General features: G+C 43.1%; 1 protein-coding gene across 24 annotated transcripts in view; it reads right to left on the bottom strand.

Moving 5' to 3' along the window:
• LOC123051786 (uncharacterized) overlaps positions 1 to 4,755 on the bottom strand; it is a 6,293-nt gene extending 1,538 nt beyond the window's left edge. For 2 of the 24 annotated variants that reach the window (XR_006424276.1, XR_006424283.1), the window contains exons 1-9: positions 4,286 to 4,752; positions 3,992 to 4,110; positions 3,720 to 3,896; positions 3,255 to 3,400; positions 2,521 to 2,592; positions 1,168 to 2,038; positions 644 to 1,085; positions 461 to 477; positions 330 to 376 (exon numbers count right to left, since the gene is read on the bottom strand). The gene's annotated coding sequence lies outside the window, so the exon portion shown is untranslated. Of the gene's footprint in view, positions 1 to 70; positions 90 to 329; positions 1,086 to 1,167; positions 2,039 to 2,434; positions 2,593 to 3,254; positions 3,401 to 3,685; positions 3,897 to 3,991; positions 4,129 to 4,285 lie in introns of those variants that run through there. The other 22 variants (XR_006424286.1, XR_006424290.1, XR_006424287.1 and 19 more) reach the window with 20 other exon arrangements.
• Between the last annotated feature and the right edge of the window lie 742 nt (positions 4,756 to 5,497).

Genomic DNA, 5,497 nt, shown 5'->3' with positions numbered 1-5,497 from the left:
GCTTGGGGAGGATCTCGTGGAGCCCGGCCACTATAGACGGCATCATTACAATTGAGATTTAAAAAATGCCTTCCGTTCTATGGCTACATCTATTAATGAGAGTTGTTCAATCACTATAGACACATTTAACATGTAGATACTGATATAATAGTAATTAACTTTGATGATCTAATGCAAGCATTTCCCTAGTGCAGAAGCAAGCCAACTGCAAGGTTCATGGCAAACAAATGGAAATTATTTCTACCAATATTATGTTTTCAATCTTCGTAACAAAATATACTGCAAAAGATAGCAGAAAAAGTGCAGTTATGCTTTATCAGACATATTACCTTTAGTCCCTAAATAATTCCTCTGTCTGGAATATATTTAGATCCACCTGAACAGAAAAAGGAAAGGTACAATAATAAAATAATCAAACATACTGCATTTTTCTGTCTGTACTTGCAAAATCATGTCGCACCTCCCATACATCCGATCCTGTACAAAAGTATACTATGGTCATATAGATGATGATAAGCAGTAAGTACAGTATAATCCACATCTGTACACTGCCTGGAAAAATAATCTGAACTGTCTAATATAGAACAGTGCAAGATAAAGCCTAACAAAGCACAAAATCGTGGCGCAAGCAAAAACATTTAACCTGAGGGGTGCTATGCGCGGTGCCAGGTTGTGTGCGCCCCTTCTCTGCTCTTTTTTGCTAGCTTGTGTTTGGTCAGCTTGTGTGAACATATCACTACATGGTATCATTTATCAATGGCAGTAAGGCTCATGGGTCCAATGCCTTCTATGTATGAATGCATATCAAACATGAATAAATTGGCCTTCCTTTATGAAAGAGAAGTTGCCATAATGCAAAAACATATTAGCTTTTCTCAGAAGTTAGAATGTATGAACCATATCCAAGCAAGTGTTACATAAAACAATTATTCAGAACCAGTTGATGGCAGAAACAACCCAAACATAGGAAAGCTAGCAATGATGCAGCAGATGATATTCATAGCACTGGCAGCTGGCAAAGCCCCAAGATACCTCGTCAGAGAACACAACTTTGCGCCTATTTCTTCGATCCAAGTGAATACAGCCTTCACAAATTTTAAAACTCAAAGTTAACAAGACACCAAGCAAGTTATTGCCATAAACTGTAAAGAGGCACAATTGTGAGACCTGCTTAAGTTTCTCTTCAGGAACTATTTTACATAAGCAGTTACGATATCTTGATCGACGCTCCATGGTCAAAAATGTATATCTTGATGCTTGTCAGATGAAACAGAAGCTGGGAGGCATGGAAGGAACTCTGCCAGTATATTTACAGGAATGTTGCACAAGAACTGCCACACTAAATCTGACTACTCTTCGTACGATTTTTTTGGGTAAGCAACGAGAAGACTTAGAAAATCTGATGATCAGCCACCAATAGATACGAAATGCGACCAGTCACCAGCACCAAATATCTGAAGTAATCACATCATCTAAATATGATTTTAGAATGCAGACATCGCAACAGATAGATGACCATGCAAAGCGCATAATCTGAAGAAAAAATCTGCCACATTTTCTTAACTCCCAATGACCACATATTTAAAACTAACCTTTCTTATCAAGGAGTAACTTATATTTACTATCTGCATGGTTCTTTGCTACATCACGTTCATCAGAGCAGGATATATACGTCACTTCACTAAGTTTCCTTTTCAAAAATTAAAAACAGGATACTTCAGATGCAATAATGCACACTGTATTAAATTCGCGTGCAAAAACAAATATGGCAAATAGCTAGCAAAGAATAGAAAAAAAATCATTAACCCCAAAAAACTGACAAGTGGCGCTCCAGACATGACAATAGCGAAGTATCCACTTTCTTTAATAGAGATTTCTGAAACTTGTGAAATATACTCAGCCAGATCTGTTACTATCTCATCTGAACTCTCAAAAATCCTTATTTCAGTATTCAGTTTTGGTTCATAAGGCAGCTATTTCCCTGTCCATTTGTTTGCTCCGGCCTAGAACTCTATCATTCTTGCTACACCAAATAATCCTGCACAAAAAGCGCCAGTATATTACCAACAAGAAGGCCCGGCAGAAGTGACCCAGCTCATGGACAAAACATTAGAATTTAAGAAAACTTCAACATAGTGATAACATGTAGTAATACATCTGTAGTAGCTAGTTACATATGTCACACATCAAAAGGGAAAGATTTGATGAGAGAATCAGAATGTGAAGGTGAGAACCAAGAAATCAATTAAGTTATGAGACAGATAATAAAAACAATCAGGGCAAGCCAAAAATTGGAGCAGAGCTAAACCAGGCAGCTATGCATATATTTAACGATTGGTAGGCCTAACTTTTAGGTGCATCATTCGTTGATATAATCCCACTTCCTATCCATCCACCAGCCCAAGGAATAAATGCAACAGGCCAAACGCAATACCAGTTTTCTTGGCCTGAACTTGCTGCATGTTGTAATGCATTCCCTTAAAAATAGTTTAAAGCAGATTACATCCGAGCTTAATGTACCTGTGCCCCGCTCCTTCCAATGGCAATCGGTACAACTTCTCTTTCGTACGGACACAAGAAGAAGCCTCGATCCTATAAATTAAAACATCGGGTCATAATGCATTTGCTTTGTGCATTTCCATTCACAGTCAAGACATAAGTGTGCAACGTGCACACACAATCAAAAACAATTATCTAAAGAGCGAAATAAGACATATTTTGTGTCTATTAGAAACTAAAACGCATGTCACACGCCTCTTACTCCTAAGGCAGAGGTGTGCGCTCTTGTATGCGCTTAGCCTGATTGCCATGAAAGAATTAAAGATAGCGGTCCCATTACTTATCATGTAATATTTGCAAAGAGGAAGATGAACTTCTCAGGTAACCATTGTATAAACCAAACAATATTGTTTCTACTGATAGACTGAGCGGTGAAACCTCAGCCTAGCTCTTTAGTTAATCTCCCAATCTTGGACATGGTTTATCTACTACTGATCAAAAATCAATTTAAAAGGAAAAGAACATATCATGAGTCAAAGAGCAAACAAGCTAACTCTCAGATCATATTCATAGATGAAACTGCGTTCTGTCAAGCTGCAATCAGCCACGAGGCCATCAGCCAAAATTGCATATCCTTACAGAACTGGGGAACGGAGAGTGTATTCAGAAACATAACAACAAAGAAAATTGGAGGAACCCAACAATTTATTATATACTTGAGATAAATAGCAAAAACCAAAATGGAGATTCATTACCTTTAATGCCGGTGCCCTCCGAATCACTACCAGGACATAACTGAAACAAGACGGCCATGCAACATCTTTCCTTCAAACCCGATGATAATATCCTAAGTGAATTCTTTCTTGCAACAGTAATATGGTTCGCGTCTTGCAACAGTCAACTACATATATTTCAGAAAGATGGCAAACTTCAGTATAACCAAGACACTGATGAGTAACTTCAATTGCAACACTAAAGGAACCATCATGTGAGTGTAAACATCAGGACGAACTATCATATGATTGTATACATAGTTGCATTATGGCAAGACGTTCTGCATGATAATACATAACGAGCAACAGAGTTAAGTATATTTAGGACTCCTATTTCAACCACCAAACCAGTTTATATAATGGAACAGATCAGGGAGAGAATTCCCTCCATAACAAAGAGATGAAATGCGTACCAATGGCCATGTATAAAAGCTTACGAGGACGAACCATGACAAAGTGCCTAACATAATATTGGGTAACTTCCCTTCTTGACTCCTTCGATATGAGAAATTTAGTTCATTTAGCTGGATTTCGCATTTAGGATGATATGATATTAGTGCAACAACAGATTCATAGCACTTGTGTTTGCCACTTTCCCATATCCACTCTTCCGCTCCCATGGTTCTGTAAAAGCAAGTTGAGCCTCAAATTCTGTTAATAGATCTCGCAACAGTGGAAATAAGAGGTAGAGGAGAAATGGCTGAAAGAGATCAGCATACATATTTAAGAGATCAAGAAAAGGCACGCTTCCTTTTGCACCCTGCCCCTCTTCATTACGATGTAGGCCCCTTCATAGCTTCTCTTGATTTTTGCAATGACAAGGGTGCCTGCAAGAGTTCTGCACATCATTGGAGACCTGGACTTGAGTAAGCATCTTCAGAACATCAAACAAATGAAAATCATGGGCTAAAATCATGGCAATCAGGAGAGGACGGAGGTGCAGCGGATACTTTCTCGAGCCGGAGGCCGTCAGTACGAATACCCAGACAGAGGGAGGGGGAGTGGGGGAGCACCTTTACGATCTCCATGGAGTCCGGAGAAGAAGCCCCTCCTCAAGCACCTCCATCGCGGATCCGTCGAGTCGAGGGGATCCTCGACGAGCCCCTCTCCCAGCGGCATGATGAGAATTTCGACGGCGTCCTGGTCAACGGTGTTGCCTCGCCTCCAAATCGCCCAGATCGCGCACCACCGGCCAGCAGTTCTCCAGATGGCGCCGGCCGCCGCGTCGGGTTCGCTCTGCTCTGCCCGTGACGGCCATCGTGTCCTCTCCTGTGACTCGCCGATCTGGTCCGCCGCCGTCGTCCGATGCTGCTTCTCCACTGCCGACCACCGCAGCTTTCTGCGGGCCGCTGCTGCGACGAGCCGGCCGGGTAGGAGCCGAGGCGACCAGAGGGGGGGCGGAGATGAGGAGGCGGCGTGTGGGGGGAGAGGTGGAGACGAGGCGCGCTCCCTTTTTTTTTCTCTCTAGATCTTTTCTGCCCAATACGGGTGCGTCTGCGTAGCCCTAGCGATCTATTCCCTCTGTTCCGAATTACTTGTCATAGAAATAAATGTATCTAGACGTATTTTAGTTCTAAATACATTCATTAACGAGACAAGTAATTCCGAACGGAGGGAGTATTTTCTTTGTCGTACATGCGGACGAGCGAGAAGGCGCCCTTTGCGCGACTCTTAGGCCCAGTTCTTTTGAGCAGATTGCGGAGAATTTTGATCTGAAAAATCTGAAGCCAAAAGAACTCGTTTTGACTTTCAAAATCTGGAGAGGATTCTCTAGAATCCTAGTGCAATCCAAAAGCACCCAGAAAGCTTGATTTTCTCAAAATCCTGAGATTCTGGCAAGTCCCACCAGTGAAAACGTTTCAAAATAGAAGAGTACCCCTATCCCATCGCGAAATTACACCAGGAATGCCACTGTCCATCCACGTGCTGGACCAAGGAAACGAGCGAGCGGCCGCTCGACCCCTGTTCGCATCGGGGAAAAAGGAGTCCCCAGACGCAGCGACGGCTAGGGTTGTTGCGTCGCCGCCGGACCAACCTCGCCGGCCAGGCCCTTGCCGCCGCCGCCCGCCTTATCTCCCTTGTCGCCCCTCTTCCTTCGCTGCTCGTCCTCCCCTCCGCCGTGTCTCCGCCAACATCGACGGCCACCGGCGCTGCACCTCGACGGCCACCGGCGCTGCACCTCGACGTCCACAAGCAGCCCACGCGAGGTGCAGACCACACCCACG

This window comes from Triticum aestivum, chromosome 2D (assembly GCF_018294505.1).
Source record: "Triticum aestivum cultivar Chinese Spring chromosome 2D, IWGSC CS RefSeq v2.1, whole genome shotgun sequence".
Taxonomy (NCBI): domain Eukaryota; kingdom Viridiplantae; phylum Streptophyta; class Magnoliopsida; order Poales; family Poaceae; genus Triticum; species Triticum aestivum.
The sequence above is the reverse complement of the archived record's forward strand: the minus strand, read 5'-3'. Positions and strand labels throughout refer to the sequence as shown.